We start from the raw sequence: 20545 nt of genomic DNA, 5'->3' as shown, positions 1-20545 counted from the left end.
TCCGGAAATTACAAAACGAGATTTGTAGTTAATTGGGCTCAAAAAAAAAATAAGGAGGCAAGGCCCAATGTTGGAGAGGTGGCCGGCCAACCTAGGCCCAAAATCCACCAAATTAATAAAAATTCCCATGTGCCTATCATGTGACCAAGTGTACATGAGATATATATACATGGTCCTCTCTAGAAATTTCATGAAAAATCAAAAAGAAATCAAGAAAAAGAGAAGAGGAGCCGTCGGGTTTGAGGAGAAAAAGAAAAAAAAAAGAAGAGAAAATTTCTTGGAGCTTGATTGTTGATTCAAAAATTTAGTCCTTCTTGTATTCATAGCAAGTTCAAGGTGCTCTACAACTTGGTGCAATTAGTTTGGCAAGGAAGAGCTTAAGTTGGCAAAGGGAGATTCTTTGGAAAAGGTAAGAATTCTTGTGTTTATGTTGGAAAAATTATGTATGTGTTGTAGTATATGTAGAGTGCATGAGAAATATGGAAGTTTGCATGGTAGGTGCTCGTGCATGTGTGTGTAGGGCCGTATGTGTGTGTGTTTGTACAAATGAGAGGTGTTGAATTTTATGTTGTAATCAAGTGTGTTTATGGTGTAATCTATATTGGAAATGAAAGTAGAATGAATTTGGTTGAGTTGGAAAAAAAATTGGATGTGGCCGTGACCTATGGAGGAATTGCCATGGTGATAAATTGTGTTGTTTAATGTGTTAGTTGTGTGGTTATGATCCTTGTATTGTAGTGTAGGAAAAATGATGTAAGTTTGTACGAAAAATGGAATGTGGAAGTTTATGTTGATTTAGTATGAATTTATGAAATAATGGGAATGAAGTGTTTAAGGTATAATATATGATTAAGGTTGATGAATTTGGGTGTTGGAAATGTGTTATGAACTTGTGTGTTAAAGATTGGAAGAATTGGATGAATTGTGGTTTTGGTGGAAAGTTTGCATGCTTTGTATATTTTATGTATATTTTGTATATACGTGGTAGAGACGTTATGATATGTTTCCGAATGGAATTGTAATGATTTTGATTAGTATGTTGAGACTGAACTGGAAATATGAAGTTGAAAACGGAAGTTATGACATTATGTTGGAAAGATGACCAAATAGGTCATATTGCGTTTTATTGTGTTTGTTGGTGTTGTTGTTGGCTTGTTGTTGGTTATTCTGAGCCGAGCTAAGTCTCGGGGATGTCATAATTATAGGGGAAGTGCTGCCGGAATTTCGGTAGCCAAGTATAACCCCCAAGATTGAAATGTTAGCTTGCATGAATAGTAACTGGTAAGGATGACCATTTGCAGTTTTTGGACGAAACGGAAACTGAGATTTGAGGAGCGTAAGGCGCAATCCAGGTATGTGAGGCCTTCCCTATCTTTCTTTGGCATGTTCTGAGTCTAGTAGGCTTGAAAGCGAGCCTCGATCACACTTCTGCTTCTCAGAATTCGAGGTTGAAATTAGCGCCAAATCATTCAGTAAGATTGAATCAATTTCTCCTAAGTTGACCTATAAGTATGTAACTTTCATAAATGGAGTCGAAACACTCTAGAATGATTATGGACGGCTCCCTAAGGTTATTATCCATAAATTACGTACTTCTACTATGGTTGGGTCCGAGGTGGGCCCACAAAACCCTGAAACTCCCGGTAAAGCTCAAATTGTTCTGTTTCTGTCCGTTTTTCATGAATAACTCTAAATTATGTTTCCGTCCGCTAACTAATGAATATTATGACCCTCTGTCTGAATCTTGACATTAGTCCGATATCTGGAATGCTTCTGGACACTCTGTCCTGATATAATCCGGTTACTCTGATTTGATCTGTTTTCTGAACTATTTCAGTTTTATTAAGTCTGTATGTCGGTCTGTATGCATATGGTTTCTCATGGATCTGTTCGTGGATGTCTCAATGCTTCCTTCACACCGCGCCCGGCCAGGTTCTCGTAATTCGTGCACTTCCACCGCATTGTTCACCGCGTCCCTCGGATTGTGCGGGCGGATCCGTCTCGTATCCGATATGATCCGGTTATGATCCGATTATGTGATATTATGGGGATGGCGGCCGTGATGGCATTTGATCTCGATTCGTCGTCCACCGCGTCCCGTACTACGAGGGCCGGTTCGTTACCGCGTCCCTTATTAAAGGGCCGGGATCCGTCCGTATGTGATTGAGATTTGATATCCGGTATGTACGTACCGCATATGATTATGACTCGCATGCATGATTCTCGTCATGCCGCGCTTCGTACGTCTGATTCGGACTCTGATTCTGTCTGACATATATTTGAGATTTGGTTTTGTCTGAAAGTCCGTCCGTCACACTCGTACCTCGGACCGCATTGTGCCTCCGTCGACCGAAATTCCTAAATCCGACATAATAAGATTCCGTTTGTACGCTCCGTAAGTCCGACCGCTTATGATTCTCGTCCGTACGTTCGTCCGTACACATTCGTAAGTCTGACTCCGCTACGAATCCGATTCTGTCCGCCCTATTTCTGTATTTCCGTCTGTTACGATTTTACGTATATGATTCTGGTTATTATGTTTATGTATGTTATGTTTCCGCTTTACATACTCGGTACATCTTCGTACGACCCCTTGCTTCTCGGGGGCCGTGTTACATGCCCACGCTGTGTACGTACACACCGCGTGATACGCCACCGGTCTAGGACGTCGTCATCGTCGTTTGGAGAGCTCCTTTTGATCCGGAGCTAAGACTTTTGGTATATATCTTCTGTTGTATCTATGTTTTGTATATATATATGATCATTTGGGTACGACGGGGCCCTGTCCCGTCTTCTGATTCTGCTCTGTATGTTAGAGGCCTGTAGACGTGTTTGTGGGATATGGGTTGTCACTGTTCGGTAAGTATGTGCGAGTTTGCGACTTTATCTGATATAATAGCCTTAACGGCTTCTGTACGGGTTTCAGTATGTATATATGTATATGTATGTTCGAGCGATGCACCTTATATCTGTATGGTTTTAAATATGTTAAGCGCATTAGCTATTTGGTATATCGGATCTGTTAGGTAGGTACGTATGGGTGTCCAAGTAGGACACCAGTCACGGCCCACGGGGTTGGGTCGTGACAAAAGTGGTATCAGAGCGGTCGGTTCTCGGAATGTCCGCAGCCGTGTCTAGTAGAGTCTTGTTTATCGGTGTGTTGGGCCCCACATCTATAAACAGGAGGCTACAGGACATCTAGGATGTTATGTTACCCTTTCTTTGACTCTTAGATCGTGCGTTAGATCTGTGTTATCAGGATATCTTCCCTTCTGACGAACTGTTATATTTTTCAGCGATGCCTCCGAAGAAGGCAACGGCTGCCCAGAAGGGCAAAGCGGTGCCGGAGACAGGAGAGACTAGCCGGGCCCAGAGGGTTACTAGGGCCCGTACCCAGGCTATGCCCGAGATTGTACCCCAGTCGGAGGGTTCAGCTACTCCGCCACCAGACGAGGCCGGAGCAGGCCCCTCAGCAGCTCCAGCGCCTGCTCCCCAGCCCGGAGCAGAGGACAGGACATTGAGGGAGGCAGTCCAGCTGTTGACGACGATAGTGGCTGGACAGGTTCGCGGACGCGGACAGAGAGGTGACGATGATGACAGGCGTGACAGCCTGAGAGTCCGCGATTTCTTGACATGTGGTCCCCCAGAGTTTTTCGGGTCTAAGCCCGACGAGGACCCCCATGATTTCATTCGGCAGATGCGGCGCTCGTTGGATTTGGTCCGGGCTTCAGCGACTGAGTCTGTCGAGCTTGCTGCACACAGGCGAAGCTACGGGATGTTGCCCTTCATTGGTATGAGTCTTGGGGGGCGTCTAGGGGTGAGAATGCTCCCCGACCACGTGGGACGAGTTTTCGGTTTCCTCCGCCACTTTTTACCACCGCAGCCGCGGCGGGCAAGAGTCGACCGGTTTTTGCGGATAAAGCGAGAGGGGCGGGGAGCATCCGAGAGTATAATTTGGAGTTCGACTCGTTGGCCGTGATATGCGCCGACGATCGTGGCCGATATGGAGGACCGGATGCACCGGTACGTGATGGGGCCGGACCCCTATTTGGTTGATTCTTTGCATGGCGATGGCGGCACGGATCGGCATGGATATCGCCGGTTGCGAGCTTACGCACGGGCGTAGAGGACCGACATAAGGAGGACCGGTCTCGGTCCGCGAGAGAGTTTGATAGAGGCGGCCCAAAGGGCCGGTCTGCGCAGGGTATTCGGAGACTCCCGAGGCGGATGGCCTCGGCGGCGTCCGGTAGATTTCCCCTCCGTCGGCCGGAGTGCACAGTCCGCCGGCAGGCGTTTCGATGATGCGGGTCCGTCTGGGGCCAGCCAGGATTTCAGGGCATCAGGCCCGCAGACGAGTAGGGGTTCGGGTCAGTCTAGGCCACCTATGCCCCGGTGTACTTATTGTGGTAAGCCCCATCCGGGGGAGTGCTACCGCGCCACGGCGCCCTCGCTATTTCGTGGTAGTCCGCATCATATTGTGAGAGAGTGCCCGTTCGGGGCGGTTCGGTGGCTCGGCCCGACCCCACCGGGTCGCCTTTGGCTCATCTTCTCCTTCAGTGGCCCCGCGCCCCACAGGGCGGGGTATGCCAGCGCCAGCAGGTCGCGGCAGGGGTCGCGGCGGAGCTCCTAGTTCGAGCGGTCCTTCGAACCGCATATACGCTTTGACTGGTCGGCAGGACCCAGATGCGACGCCAAATGTGGACCCAGGTATGCAATTAATCTTTTTCCGGAAAAATATGTGTATCTGATCTGTACTGTATTCTGATTAATTATATTCTGTATCTCTGATCGTGATTCTGTACGCTACATTTCTACGCCCCTGTGTTCGGTAAAACTCTGTTTGCTATACCCTGTGCTTCTGAATCTTATTACGTATCTGTTTAATATACCTCTGTACGTCTGATCTCAACTGTGAATCTGTCTGGTGTATGTGTCTATACGTCTGACTCTGATTTTGAAATATATCCGATAAATCTCAAAATGTCTGACTCTGATTATAGATCCGTTTGATATACCTCTGTACGTCTGGCCCTGATTTTGAAACCGCTTAAGACGACGTCGAATTATGATTCTGTCTGTCTCACTTTCGTGCTTCTGACTCCGGATATAACTTCGTCTGACGTCCGTTTGATCTTCCGGTTCTGGTTAAGATTCTGTCCGACGTATATCCGATTTGAGACGGTACGAACAGCCTTAACATGGTAGTATCGGAGAAAGTTGGAAAATGAAGGCCTTTACAAGTTCTTCAATCAAGTGCAAGTATGTAAGTGGCAAGTAGACATCCCCGATTGATTTTGGTTTACCATGAGGTTGAATTAACATTCGAGGACGAATGTTTTAAAGGGGGGGAGGATGTTATATCCCGCCTTTTTGTATAATCGGAAAATTCGAAATAATTGTGATTGATGAGAAAGAAGGCTATGTTTGAATTTTTTTCTTAGTAGGTGTGTGGCGGATATGGAAGCTTGAATGCGGAATCAATGGAGGAGGCCTAAGGGCAAAATTGGAATTTTGAAAATTTGTTCCGGAAATTACAAAACGAGATTTGTAGTTAATTGGGCTCAAAAAAAAATAAGGAGGCAAGGCCCAATGTTGGAGAGGTGGCCGGCCAACCTAGGCCCAAAATCCACCAAATTAATAAAAATTCCCATGTGCCTATCATGTGACCAAGTGTACATGAGATATATATACATGGTCCTCTCTAGAAATTTCATGAAAAATCAAAAAGAAATCAAGAAAAAGAGAAGAGGAGCCGTCGGGTTTGAGGAGAAAAAAAAAAAGAGAAGAGAAAATTTCTTGGAGCTTGATTGTTGATTCAAAAATTTAGTCCTTCTTGTATTCATAGCAAGTTCAAGGTGCTCTACAACTTGGTGCAATTAGTTTGGCAAGGAAGAGCTTAAGTTGGCAAAGGGAGATTCTTTGGAAAAGGTAAGAATTCTTGTGTTTATGTTGGAAAAATTATGTATGTGTTGTAGTATATGTAGAGTGCATGAGAAATATGGAAGTTTGCATGGTAGGTGCTCATGCATGTATAGGGCCGTATGTGTGTGTGTTGTACAAATGAGAGGTGTTGAATTTTATGTTGTAATCAAGTGTGTTTATGGTGTAATCTATATTGGAAATGAAAGTAGAATGAATTTGGTTGAGTTGGAAAAAAAAATTGGATGTGGCCGTGACCTATGGAGGAATTGCCATGGTGATAAATTGTGTTGTTTAATGTGTTAGTTGTGTGGTTATGATCCTTGTATTGTAGTGTAGGAAAAATGATGTAAGTTTGTACGAAAAATGGAATGTGGAAGTTTATGTTGATTTAGTATGAATTTATGAAATAATGGGAATGAAGTGTTTAAGGTATAATATATGATTAAGGTTGATGAATTTGGGTGTTGGAAATGTGTTATGAACTTGTGTGTTAAAGATTGGAAGAATTGGATGAATTGTGGTTTTGGTGGAAAGTTTGCATGCTTTGTATATTTTATGTATATTTTGTATATACGTGGTAGAGACGTTATGATATGTTTCCGAATGGAATTGTAATGATTTTGATTAGTATGTTGAGACCGAATCGGAAATATGAAGTTGAAAACGGAAGTTATGACATTATGTTGGAAAGATGACCAAATAGGTCATATTGCGTTTTATTGTGTTTGTTGGTGTTGTTGTTGGCTTGTTGTTGGTTATTCTGAGCCGAGCTAAGTCTCGGGGATGTCATAATTATAGGGGAGGTGCTGTTTGGAATTTCGGTAGCCAAGTATAACCCCCAAGATTGAAATGTTAGCTTGCATGAATAGTAACTGGTAAGGATGACCATTTGCAGTTTTTGGACGAAACGGAAACTGAGATTTGAGGAGCGTAAGGCGCAATCCAGGTATGTGAGGCCTTCCCTATCTTTCTTTGGCATGTTCTGAGTCTAGTAGGCTTGAAAGCGAGCCTCGATCACACTTCTGCTTCTCGAATTCGAGGTTGAAATTAGCGCCAAATCATTCAAGAAGATTGAATCAATTTCTCCTAAGTTGACCTATAAGTATGTAACTTTCATAAATGGAGTCGAAACACTCTAGAATGATTATGGACGGCTCCCTAAGGTTATTATCCATAAATTACGTACTTCTACTATGGTTGGGTCCGAGGTGGGCCCACAAAACCCTGAAACTCCCGGTAAAGCTCAAATTGTTCTGTTTCTGTCCGTTTTTCATGAATAACTCTAAATTATGTTTCCGTCCGCTAACTAATGAATATTATGACCCTCTGTCTGAATCTTGACATTAGTCCGATATCTGGAATGCTTCTGGACACTCTGTCCTGATATAATCCGGTTACTCTGATTTGATCTGTTTTCCGAACTATTTCGGTTTATTAAGTCCGTATGTCGGTCCGTATGCATATGGTTTCTCATGGATCTCGTTCGTGGATGTCTCAATGCTTCCTTCACCGCGCCGGGCCGGGTTACGTAATTCGTGCACTTCCACCGCATTGTTCACCGCGTCCCTCGGATTGTGCGGGCCGGGATCCGTCCGTATCGATATGATCCGGTTATGATCCGATTATGTGATATTATGGGGATGGCGGCCGGATGGCATTTGATCTCGATTCTCGTACGTCCACCGCGTCCCGTACTTCACGAGGGCGGGTTACGTTACGCGTCCCTTATTAAAGGGCCGGATCCGTCCGTATGTGATTGAGATTTGATATCGGTATGTACGTCCGCATATGATTATGACTCTCGCATGCATGATTAAATCGTCACGATTCGTACGTCCGATTCGGACTCGATTCGTCGACATATATTTGAGATTTGGTTTTGTACGAAAGTCCGTCCGTCACACTTCGTACCTCGATCCGCATTGTGCCTCCGTCAGCCGAAATTCCTAAATCTGACATAATAAGATTCTGTTTGTACGCTCTGTAAGTCTGACTCCGCTTATGATTCTGTCTGTACGTTCTGTCTGTACATTCTGTAAGTCTGACTCCGCTACGAATCCGATTCTGTCCGCCCTATTTCTGTATTTCCGTCTGTTACGATTTTACGTATCTGATTCTGGTTATTATGTTTATGTATGTTATGTTTCCGCTTTACATACTCGGTACATCTTCGTACTGACCCCCTTGCTTCTCGGGGGCTGTGTTACATGCCCACAGGTACAGACACACCGCGTGATACGCCACCGGTCTAGGACGTCAGTCTGCTGTTTGGAGAGCTCCTTTTGATCCGGAGCTAAGACTTTTGGTATATATCTTCTGTTGTATCTATGTTTTGTATATATATATGATCATTTGGGTACGACGGGGCCCTGTCCCGTCTTCTGATTCTGCCTTCGTATGTTAGAGGCCCGTAGACGTGTTTGTGGGATATGGGTTGTCACCGTTCGGTAAGTATGTGCGAGTTTGCGACTTTATACGATATAATAGCCTTAACGGCTTCTGTACGGGTTTCAGTATGTATATATGTATATGTATGTTCGAGCGATGCACCTTATATCTGTATGGTTTTAAATATGTCAAGCGCATTAGCTATTTGGTATATCGGATCTGTTAGGTAGGTACGTATGGGTGTCCAAGTAGGACACCAGTCACGGCCCACGGGGTTGGGTCGTGACATAATTCATCCTTTACCTCATTGTTACGAACTTCCCATGGCTTGTACCTTCCCAAACTTCGTGGGACGTCTTTGATACTGCATTAATACAGTGAAGTACATGGAATTATCATGCTTTGAAAATGTGAGGTGTAACAGATTTCATCTTAGTTTCGTATTTTTGAGTTTGTTTGGTAATTATATTAAGATTTGAGGAGAAGAAAATTGGAGGAAAAGTTCAAATATGCATTTGATGATATTTTGAGTTGTGAATTAACTTGAGTTATAATTATTAGTATGTTTTGAGCATAATCTTGCTATGAGGGATAATAATAATGTTAAGGAATTTTTGTATACGAGTGTATAAGGGGTTATAAGAAGTTGTTGTTGTTATGGATTGATTATGAAAAGAAGTTTTGGGATTGAATTGAGTATATTTTGAATGTAATATTTTGATTATGGAATTTTTGATGTTTTATTGTGCTTTCGGAGTTTTTTTGAAGATTGGAGGGAGTAGAAGATATAGGGGAGATGCTGAGCGAATTTCGGCTGATTCTAAAGGGGTTTAATTTGAAGGCTTAAGATAAGCATATGATGATAAGCCTAATAATAATATGAATTCTCTTGAATGTAGATTTATGAACTTGGGAAGATAAGCGTTAAGTAGTTAAGGAGACTAAAAAGGTATGTTAAGGCTAGTCCCTTTCTTTCTAAAGGCATGATTCCCTTCTTTTCCACCCATACATGTTTTCCATAACATCCTTATTCTCAAAAATTAGAAGTTCATGATTCTTAGAGTTTCTTATGATGCTAAAGATAAGTATGTTCCATGATGACAATGATGATGTTGATGATTCCATTTTTGGGGATTCCAAAGCTTATGGTTTCGATGCTATTATGAGATGGTTGAGTTTATTTCATGATCTCCTTGATTTTACTCATTGTTGTTGATCTCACCTTATGATCATTGTTCATTCAAGTTGAGATATAGCATTGATGATTGCTCCATAATATAAACCAGAGGTTACCAACCTTACGTCACTCCGATAGAGCTGTAGCTTTTAATTGGACTCTCATGCATGCTTTATATATATGTAAGTATTTTCTCACACCATGCCTATATGGCCGGGCAGCACCACTACGGTGGGCGGCTATGGATAATGATGATAACACCGTGCCTATATGGCCGGGCAGCACCACTAGTGGCCGGCGTGCGATGGTTACCTCGGACGCGGGAGGCCCAGACGCGGTGCTAATAATGATATTATGTTTGATATGCATGAAAAGTGTTTTCTTTAAAAAGCTAAGCATGCATGATATCTGCCTTACAAGGCAATCAGATGTACAGGTTATCCTTATCTTACGTTATGTTCTGTATTTCTTGTTATGTTGTTATCCATGCCTTACATACCTAGGACATTATTCGTACTGACGTTCTTTCTTGTGGATGCTGAGTTCATGCCCGCAGGTAGACAGGTAGATGAATTTGATCCTTAGGAGCTTCATCAGCGAAATCTCAGGAGCGCTCCATTTGCTTCGGAGCCGCAATCAATTGGTATTACTCTTTGTGTATATACTTGGGCATGGGGGAGTCTTTCCCTGTTCTTATGGATTCTTGTATTCTTTATAGAGGCTCATAGATAAATGTATGTAGCTAGATGTCCCATAACCTTATTAGTTCATATTGTTGTATAATGTTTGGGTAGCCTTGTCGGCTTGTGATGATGGGCATAATTGTTGATGATTATATAAAAATGTGTCGTTAACTTACCACATATGCCCGTACAGATCATAATACCCATGAGATATCTTTGTGATCTACCTAGAGATGATTATGAAATGTATGTTCAGAGGTGCTCAGTAAGGTAGTTCCGGGTGCCCGTCATGGCCCTCTGGTTGGGTCATGACAGGAACCTTTCGAATCAGACCCGCAACCAAAAACCTTTGAAAGAGTCCAGCCCCAGGCTCAAGGAGTGTGGTGAATTGTCTTACTAGCCTCCTTTCGAAAGCAGGACGTAGAGCATTGTATGTTGGGGGTGGTGACTGATTTTGATAGTTTTGCGGTGTTGATAGGCTTGTGGTGGGTTATTTGGGCTATAATTCTGCTGAGGTGGCACTTGGTAGGTGGGAGCGGACACACAGACACTAGGCAGAGCCGTGTAGGCTGGTACTGTGGTGATAAAGTTGGGTTGTGCGTAGTACATGGGTGCTGGATAATTTATGAGGGGTGTAGCTATGGGGGTGGATAGTGGTTCTTTTGGGCTTGGATTTGGTGTGTGGGATATGCTGGCCACGTCTTCTTTCTACTTGCGAAAGGTTCCTGCAGTAGCTTGCCTTGATGCCTTGATGCCTTGTTGAAGATGCTAACTGTTTTCCCAGATTTGAGGCTATTTTCTATAGCCTCTCCCATTTTGACCAATTCAGCAAATGGTTTTCCGGCCATAGACAGCATCCTGTCATAGAAATCAGGTTCTTGGGACCTGATGAACACAGAGACTAGTTCTCCTTCACACATCGGAGGCTGCACACGGGTCGCCTCGGCCCTCCACCTGCTGGCGAATTCCCTATAGTTTTCTATTGATTTTACGTTCGTTTGACCTTTTCTAGGTAATAGCGGTCTGGCACAGTTTCGACATTAAAACGAAACCTTTCCATGAAGGATTTTGCCATTTCTTCCCAGACATGCCATTGCCGCATATCTTGAGTTGTGAACCATTCAGCGGCTTCTCCAGTCAGGCTACGACTGAATAGTCGCATGATCAAAGATTCATTTTTCTTTACTCCAACCAGTTGATCACAGTAGGATCGAAGGTGTGCCTTGGGATTACTTGCTGCATTGAACATTTCAAATTTTGGGATTTTGATTACCTCGAGGAAGTCCAGATTTGGATGCATGCATAGATCATCATATCTTAGGCCTGTAGCCTTTCTTGCAGATCTGTTGGACTTCTCCAAAGAATTCTTCTAATTTTTTCTCCATTTCTCTTTCCCGCTTGTCCTATTCGGGTCTCCAGGCTTTTTCCATTTCTTCGTAATAGTCTAGTGCTTTATTCCTTGGAGAGTACTCACTGGGGATTTTGGGAGTGAAGAACGAGACCGGGTAGGCGGTGTGGTTGAGCGGGGCAGTGGCGGTTTGCCCAATTGGCGGAGCGGGGGCATGCAATTAGCATGCTGGACTATTACACCACGTAGGTTTTGTACATTGAGATTCGCTAGGTGTTAGCTGTTCAATCGTGGACATTGGAGTTACCTCCAAAGAGGTATGAGGTTATATGTGCTTAACTTATGATTATGAGGGGCAATTTTTGCCCAACTTGGAGAAAAGATATCTTTTAGTATATGAGGAGTTTTGGTGCAAAGCAAAAGCCTAAAGTGAAGTTCAGGAATTCAGGATCAAGCTTTATGATCATTCTAAGACAGGTTTCAAGAGTAGGGATTAACTCTGCGCGAACGCGCAGAGGAGCCAAGGGACAACTCAGGGCGAACGCGCCCCAAGGTGGCGCGAAAGAGCTGAGTAATTTTTAGGTAGTTTTGGGCAGAATCTGGAACGTTATAAATGGGGGATCATCCCCTCATTTCTGATCCAAAACACCCTCAAAACGTCTCTAACTTTCTGGAAATTTCACCCAAGTTCCAAACCTCAAATTTTAACGCGAATCAAGTTTAATCTCCGAATTCAGGTTCCGACGGCATATAGTTGTGATTATAATATTATATTGTGGTGAATCTTAGCTGGAATTCAAAGTGAATATTGAAGATATCGCGGGTTTAGCGGGAGTAAGGTATGAATATTCCTTTATTAGTATTAATTTAGGTTTAATTACGGAGATACAGTTATTAAATAGTTGTATAACGAATTTGTTGGTTGAAAAATTGGATAAACATCGTGTGGCATGTTTCATGGAGTATTTTGGTATTGAGGATGATGTTATTGGTGTTGTTGTTATTGTTATGGTGTTGGTTGATGAAATTATGATTTCGGGCTAGGGATATAAACAGGGGAGATGATGCCTGAATTTTGACAGATTCTAAAGGAGTTTGATTTAAAAACATGGGATAGGCATATGACGATAAGTCTAACGGTAGTATAAATTCTTTTGAATGTAGATTTACGAGCTTGGAAGAATAAGCATTAAGTTGAGTAGTAGAAGATTAATCAGGTATGTTAAGGCTAGTCCCTTTCTTTCCAAAGGCATGACTCCTTTCTTGTGTGTTCATACATGTTTTCTATAATGTCCTTATCCTCAAAAGTTAGAGATTCATGATTCCAAGAGTTTCTTATGACGCTAAGGATGAGTATGCTTTATGAAGATAATGATGATGATGGTGACTCTATTTCTAGAAGTTCCAAAGCTATGATTTTAATGCTATTATGAAATTAACGAGTTTATTTCATGATATTCGCCAACTGCTCATTGTTGTTGACCTCACCTTATGAATTGTTCCGCCGAGGTGAGATATAGCGATGATGATTATTCCATAAAATAAATCAGAGGCTACCAGCCTTACGTCACTCCGATAGAGTTGTCGCTTTCACTTGGGCTCTCATGTATGCTTTATAATTATGTATGTATTTTAATAATACCGTGACACCCAATAGGCGGCCGGGCAGACACACCACTGCGGTGGGCAGCTTAAGCCCCAGACACGGGCTAATGATGATAACACCGTGCCTAAATGGCCGGGCAATGATAACACCGTACCTATATGGTCGGGCAATTTACTTGTATGTATTTATAATGTTGTTTAAAAGAAGTTAAAGCTAGCATGCATGACATCCGCCTCAAGAGTCAATCAGATGTACATGTTAATTATCTCTTTACTTCATGTTATGTTTCACGCTTCTTATTATGAAATTATTCATGCCTTACATACTCAGTACATTATTCGTACTGATGTCCTTTCTTGTGGACGCTGCGTTCATACCCGCAGGTGGATGGATAGACGAACCTGCACCTTAGGAGCTTTATCAGCAGAATTTCAGAAAGGCTCCAGTTGTCCCAGAGTTGCAGCTTATTGGTACTCCTCTTTTGTGTACATACTTGGGCACGGCGAAGTTCTGCCTCGTCCTTATAGATTCTTGTATTCTATATATATATATATATATATATATATATATATATATTTAGAGGCTCGTAGACCGCTACATGTATCTAGATGTTTCGTAACCTTGTCAGTACATATTAATGTATAATATTTAGACAACTTTGTTGTTTCTTGTTCATGGGTATGGTTGCCGATGGTTATAGTAACATGCCATTATATTATATTGTGATACCTGTTCTTGCAGAGTATGACACATATAAGCTAGCTTATGGCCCTCCTAGAAATAATGATAAGGTGTATGTTTAGAAGTACTCAGTAGGGTAACTTCGAGTGGCCGTCATGAGCCTCTAGTTGGGTCGTGACAAAAGTTGTATCAAAACAGTTCGTCCTAGGGCGTGTCTACGAGCCGTATCCGTTAGAGTCCTGTTTATGGGTGTGAAGCGCGCCACACTTATAAACAGGAGGCTGTAGGGCATTTTAGGAATAATTGACCTTCTTTCTTATCTTAGATAGTTCGATATAGCTATGTTATCGGAATTCCCTTTTTCTTAATCGTGTGTAATGATTTCAGCGATACCTACGAAGAGGAAAGCCAACAAAGTTCCCAAGTCACCACTTAAAATCAAAGATGGCGAGACACCACACGGGGTAAAGACTAAACGGGAACCAAAAAAAGACAGAGATAGAAGAGGTAAGTCTCATAATGAGGTTCGATCTCGGACCTCCCTTACTCCACCCCTACCTGAGGAGCGGGAAGGGGCTTCGAAAAGAATAAAGAAGCTCCTATTAGAACTAGGATAAAGATCCTACTCCTCCAAGAAACAGTGCCTTTAGAAAAGGATTCAGACAAGACCGAGGCTATTCAGTTGCTGACCCAGTTGGTTGTAGCTCAGGCTCAGCGGCAAGGTGCTGGCCAAGGTGATAGAGCGGTTAGTGCACGAGCTCGCGATTTTATTAGCCTGAATCCTCTAGAATTTTACGGGTCAAAGCCGGATGAAGACCCGCAGGGCTTTATAGATGAGATGCTGAGGACGCTACGGATAATACATGCTTCTGATACTGAGTCAGTTGAACTGGCTTCTTATAGACTGCGGGATGTAGCCGTCCACTGGTACAACACTTGGATGTCTTCGCGAAGGGCAAATGTACCTCTCCCAATATGGTAAGAGTTAGTGGATGCCTTCCTCTGACATTATCTTCCACCAGAGATTCGATGGGCCCGAGCCGACAAGTTCTTGAATCTCAGACAAGGGAATATGAGCGCTCGGGAATACATTCTTTATTTTTTTGGCTAGGTATGCCCCAGCCATGGTAGCTGACATGGGAGACCGTGTACATAAATTCATGAGTGGTTTGGGTTCGCATTTGGTTAAGGAGTGCTTGATAGCCTCGCTTCATAATGGAATGGATATTGCTCCTATATAGGCCCATGCTCAGAATTCGAAAGAACAACAGTAGCCGCAAAGGAGCGAGCATGATCCTCATAGGAGGTACTGTAAGAGGGCCAGATCTTTTAGTGCCACTAGAAAATTCAGAGGGAGTCAAAGGCAATAATATTCCAGTCATACGGGCCAATAAGCAACCAGTGCACCACCTCGGTTTGCGGGCAAGAGATTTGATTGCCCCATCTATTGGGAGTCGAGCTCCGGTGATTTCTCGGCCAAGATAGAGGTGAATCCTGTCTAATGAGGCTACCCCTACCACGATGCAATCAGTGTGGTAGGATGCATTCAAGACAATGCCGTTGGGGTTGGGATGCTTGCTATGCCTGCGGTCAGACTGGGCATATAATGCGTGATTGTCCATCGATGGCTGGCAGAGGTAGGACCCAGCCCACAGGATCAGTAGCGGGTTCTTCATCGTCCGTACGCCCTGTAGGGCAAGGTTTACAAGTACCAGTAGGTCGCGGTAGAGGGAGGGGAGGAGCATCCGGTACAAGCGGCTCTCAGAATCGTATATATGCACTGGCGGAATGGCAAGATCTTGAGTCTTCCCCTGACATTGTCATAGGTATATTGTCAGTATCTTCTCATGATGTGTATGCATTAATTGATCCGAGGTTTACTTTCTCGTATATTATTCCTTATGTTGCTAATCGTATTGGGATGAAACTTGAGCCGATGAAACCTTTTGAGGTGTCTACACCAGTAGGGAAACCAGTGGTAGCTAAGCAGGTATATAGGAGTTATGTGGTTGTAGTTTGCAACCGCATACTATGGCTGATTTACATGAGTTGAAAATGGTGGACTTTGACGTTATTATATGTATGGATTGGTTAGCCTCATGTTACGCCAATGTCGATTGTAGAACAAAGATGGTCCGATTTCAGTTTCCGGGAGAACCAGTCTTAGAATTGAAAGGTAATATAGCCTCCTCGAGAGGTAATTTTATTTCCTATCTGAAAGTGAGGAAGATGATTGCTAAAGGCTATATTTACCATTTAGTCCGGGTGCAAGACACAAAAGCAAAACTGCCAACTCTTCAATCTTTTTCGGTAATGAATGAGTTCCCAGACGAGCTGCCAGGTCTTTCTCCGGAATGGGAGATTAATTTTACCATGGATGTGTTGCTAGACACTAAGCCCATATCTATCCCTCCCTATCGAATGGCCCCTGTCGAATTAGAGTTAAAGACGCAACTAAAGGATTTGCTTGAAAAAGGCTTTATTAGACCTAATTCATCGCTATGGGGAGCGCCGGTGCTGTTCGTGAGGAAGAAAGATGGTTCTTTAAGGATGTGTATAGATTATAGGTAATTAAACAAGGTGACATAAAGAATAAATACCCACTTCCAAGGATCGAGGATTTATTTGACCAACTGCAAGGTATTAAATGGTTCTCAAAAATAGATCTAAGATCAGGATATCATCAAGTGAGAGTGAAGGACGAAAACATCCCAAAGACAGCTTTCAGACCTAGATATGGTCATTATGAGTTTCGGGTGATGTCATTTCGATTGACAAACGCTCTGGCGGTATTCATGAATTTGATGAATAATGTATTCAGGCCTTTCCTAGATTTGTTCGTGATTGTGTTCATTGATGATATTTTGGTATATTCCCGATCGGAGGCGGAGCATGCAGAACATCTATGTATGGTCCTTGGAATTCTTCGGGTTCGGGAATTATATGCCAAATTTTCAAAATGTGAATTTTGGCTAAATTCTAAAGCTTTTCTCGGGCATATTATTTCAGCTGACGGTATTCGAGTAGATACCCTGAAGATTGAAGCTGCGAAGAATTGGCCGAGGCCTACAATGCATACAAAGGTTCACAGTTTCCTGGGGTTAGCCGATTACTATAAGAGATTTGTAGAAGGATTTTCTTCTATTTCAGCACCACTCACGAAGTTGACTTAGAAATAAGCTAAATTCCAATGGACTGATGCTTGTGAGCACAATTTTCAGGAATTGAAGGATAGGTTGACTTCAGCCCCAGTCCTAACACTTCTAGAGGGGTCGGAGGACTATGTTCTTTATTGTGATGCTTTAGGTGTTGGGCTAGGTTGTGTGCTGATGCAACATGGTAAAGTTATTGCCTATGCTTCAAGACAACTACGGAAACACGAGAAAAACTACCCGACTCATGACCTAGAGTTGGTTGCGGTTATTCATGCATTAAAGATATGGAGAAATTATTTATATGGTGTTCATGTGGACATTTATATGGATCCTAAGAGTCCCCAATATATTTTCAAACAGAAGGAATTAAACTTGCTGCAACGGCGGTGGTTGGAGCTATTAAAAGATTTTGATGTGAGTATCTTGTATTATCCGGGAAAGGAAAATGTAGTAGCCGATGCTCTTAGTCGCAAGTCCATGGGTAGTTTAAGTGATGGTAAACCGGATAAGAAGGAGTTAATTCGGGAGCTTCAACAGCTAGCCAGCCTAGGAGTTCACTTAATAGACTCGGGTAGCGTGAGAGTTACTATTCAGAACTCGGTTGCTTCATCCTTAGTAGAGGAACTAAAGAAGCGTTAATACGAAGACCCCGTGTTAGTTCACTATAGAAATGTGCTTCCTCAGAAGGAAAAGTCACAATTTGACGTTTCTGTGGATGGAGTCCTCAAGTATCAAGGCAGATTATGCGTTCCTGATGTTGCAGGACTACGACGACAGATTCTAGAAGAAGCTCATTATTGCCGTTATTCCATCCATCCCGGAGCAACAAAGATGTACCATGATCTTAAGTCTGTATATTGGTGGGATGGAATGACGAAAGATATAGTGGATTTTGTAGCCCAATGTCCTAATTGTCAATAGGTGAAAACCGAGCATCAGAAGCCTGGGGGATTATTGCAAGCTATAGAGATTCCGACTTGGAAATGGGAAGTGATTAGCATGGATTTCATTACAGTCTTTCCTCGTTCCCGGTATAAGTATGATTCTATATGGGTGGTTGTGGATAGACTCACAAAATCAGCTCATTTCCTGCCAGTCAGAACTACATATTCAACAGAAGATTATGCAAAGTTGTATATCAAAGAGATAGTGCGACTTCATGGTGTTCCAGTATCTATTATTACTGAGCACAATTCACTACTAATTTTTGGAGATCCTTCCAAGAAGGTTTGGGAACACAACTGAAGCTTAGTACAACATTTCATCCATAGACTGATGGGCAGGCTGAGCGCACTATCCAGACCCTTGAAGATATGCTAAGAGGCTGTGTGTTGGATTTTGGAGATAATTCGGGTGATCATTTGCCACTCATTGAATTTGCGTATAATAATAGCTACCACTCTAGTATTCAGATGGCCCCATATGAAGCTCTATATAGAAGAAAATGTAGATCGCCTATTGGATAGTTCGAAGTAGGAGAGACAAAGTTAGTAGGCCCAGACTTAATCCAGCAGGCAGTGGAGAAGATCAAGCTTATCCAAGATCGGTTGCTAACAGCCCAAAGTCATCAGAAATCCTTTGCGGACAATCATCGGCAGAACTTGGAATTCAAAGTTAACAATTGGGTATTTTTGAAAATGTCACCCATGAAAGGTGTAATGAGATTTGGCAAGAAGGGCAAACTTAGTCCTCGATATATCGGGCCTTACAAGATTGTGCACAAGGTAGGCCAAGTGGCTTACGAGTTTGATCTACCTTTGGACTTAGAGGTAGTGCACCCAGTGTTTCATGTATCAATGCTTCAGAAGTGTGTGGGAGACCATTCCAGAATTGTGCCTGTCGACGATGTCCAAGTTACTGAGAAACTGTCCTATGAAGAAGTACCCATTGCCGTTCTAGAGAGGCATGTTCGAAGACTTAGAACCAAAGATGTAGCCTTAGTCAAAGTTCTATGGAGAAATAATAACAGAGAGGAAATGACTTGGGAAGCAAAGGAAGATATGAAGTCTAGATATCCGCACCTATTTCCACCTCCAGAAGAGTTCCAGACAGAGACATCAGTACCTTCAGGTATGTAATGCTTCTTTGAATGATTTTTTGGTTGTGTGTGGACAATATGGGTATTGAGGTGGTAGCCCTTTGAGGTATTGTGTGTTTTGGGTTGTTGTAACAGGATGTTAGTGACACAATTACAGGAGGATACTCTGGCAAAATTTTTGTAGAAATCCCTAAGATCTTAAGATTCGAGGATGAATGTTCCTAAGTGGGGAGGAATGTTGCACCTCGTAGGTTTTGTACAATGAAATTCTCTAGGTGTTAGTTATTCAATCGTGGACATTGGAGTTGCCTCCAAAGAGGTATGACGTTATATGTGCTTAACTTATGATTATGAGGGGCAATTTTGGCCCAACTTGGAGAAAAGATATCTTTTAGTAAATGAGGAGTTTTGGAGCAAAGCAAAAGCCTAAAGTAAAGTTCAGGAAGTCTAGTTTCCAACGCAACAAATCGTGTATCGAACAAACATCGGTATTAAGCGTTATGATCATTCTAAGACAGGCTGCCAGAGCAGGGATTAACTCTGCGTGAATGCGCCTGGGGGTGGCGCGAACGCGCAGAGGAGCCAGGGGACAACTCAGCGCGAACGTGCCCCAAGGTGGCGCGAATGCGCTAAGTAATATTTAGGTCAGTTTAGGCACAACCTGGAATGTTATAAAGGGGGGCTCACCCCCTTATATCTGATCCAAAACACCCCTAAAACCTCTCTAACTTTCTAGGAATTTCTCCCAAGTTTCGAACCTCAAATTTTAACGCGAATCAAGTTTAATCTCCGGATTCAAGTTTTGACGGCGTATAGTTGTGAATATAATATTGTATTGCGGTGAATCTTTGCTGGAATTCAAGGTGAATATTGAAGATATCGTGGGTTTAGCGGGAGTAAGGTATGACTCTTCCTTTATTGGTGACTAAGGTATGAATCTTCCTTTATTGGTATTGATTTATATTTAATTATGTATGCATTTTAATAATACCGTGCCGCCCAATAGGCGGCCGGGCAGACACACCACTGCAGTGGGCAGCTTATGCCCCGGACGCGAGCTAATGATGATAACACCGTGCCTAAAAGGCCGGGCAGCATAACACCGTACCTAGATGGTCAGGCAGTTTATGTGTATGTATTTATAATGTTGTTCAAAAGAAGTTAAAGCTAGCATGCATGACATCCGCCTCAATAGGCAATCAGATGTACATATTATCTCTTTACTTCATGTTGTGTTTCACGCTTCTTATTAAGAAACTATTCATGCCTTACATACTCAGTACATTATTCGTACTGACGTCCTTTCTTATGGACTCTGCGTTCTTGCCCGCAGGTGGACGGATAGACGAACCTGCCCCTTAGGAGCTTTATCAGCAGAATTTCAAAAAGGCTCCAATTGTCCCGGAGCTGCAGCTTATTAGTACTCCTCTTTTGTGTACATACTTGGGCACGGCGAAGTTCTGCCTCGTCCTTATAGATTCTTGTATTCCATATATATAGAGAGGCTCGTAAACTGGTGCATGTATCTAGATGTTTCATAGCCTTGT

Source organism: Lycium ferocissimum, unplaced genomic scaffold (genome assembly GCF_029784015.1).
Source record: "Lycium ferocissimum isolate CSIRO_LF1 unplaced genomic scaffold, AGI_CSIRO_Lferr_CH_V1 ctg3441, whole genome shotgun sequence".
Classification (NCBI taxonomy): Eukaryota; Viridiplantae; Streptophyta; class Magnoliopsida; order Solanales; family Solanaceae; genus Lycium; species Lycium ferocissimum.
The sequence above is the reverse complement of the archived record's forward strand: the minus strand, read 5'-3'. Positions refer to the sequence as shown.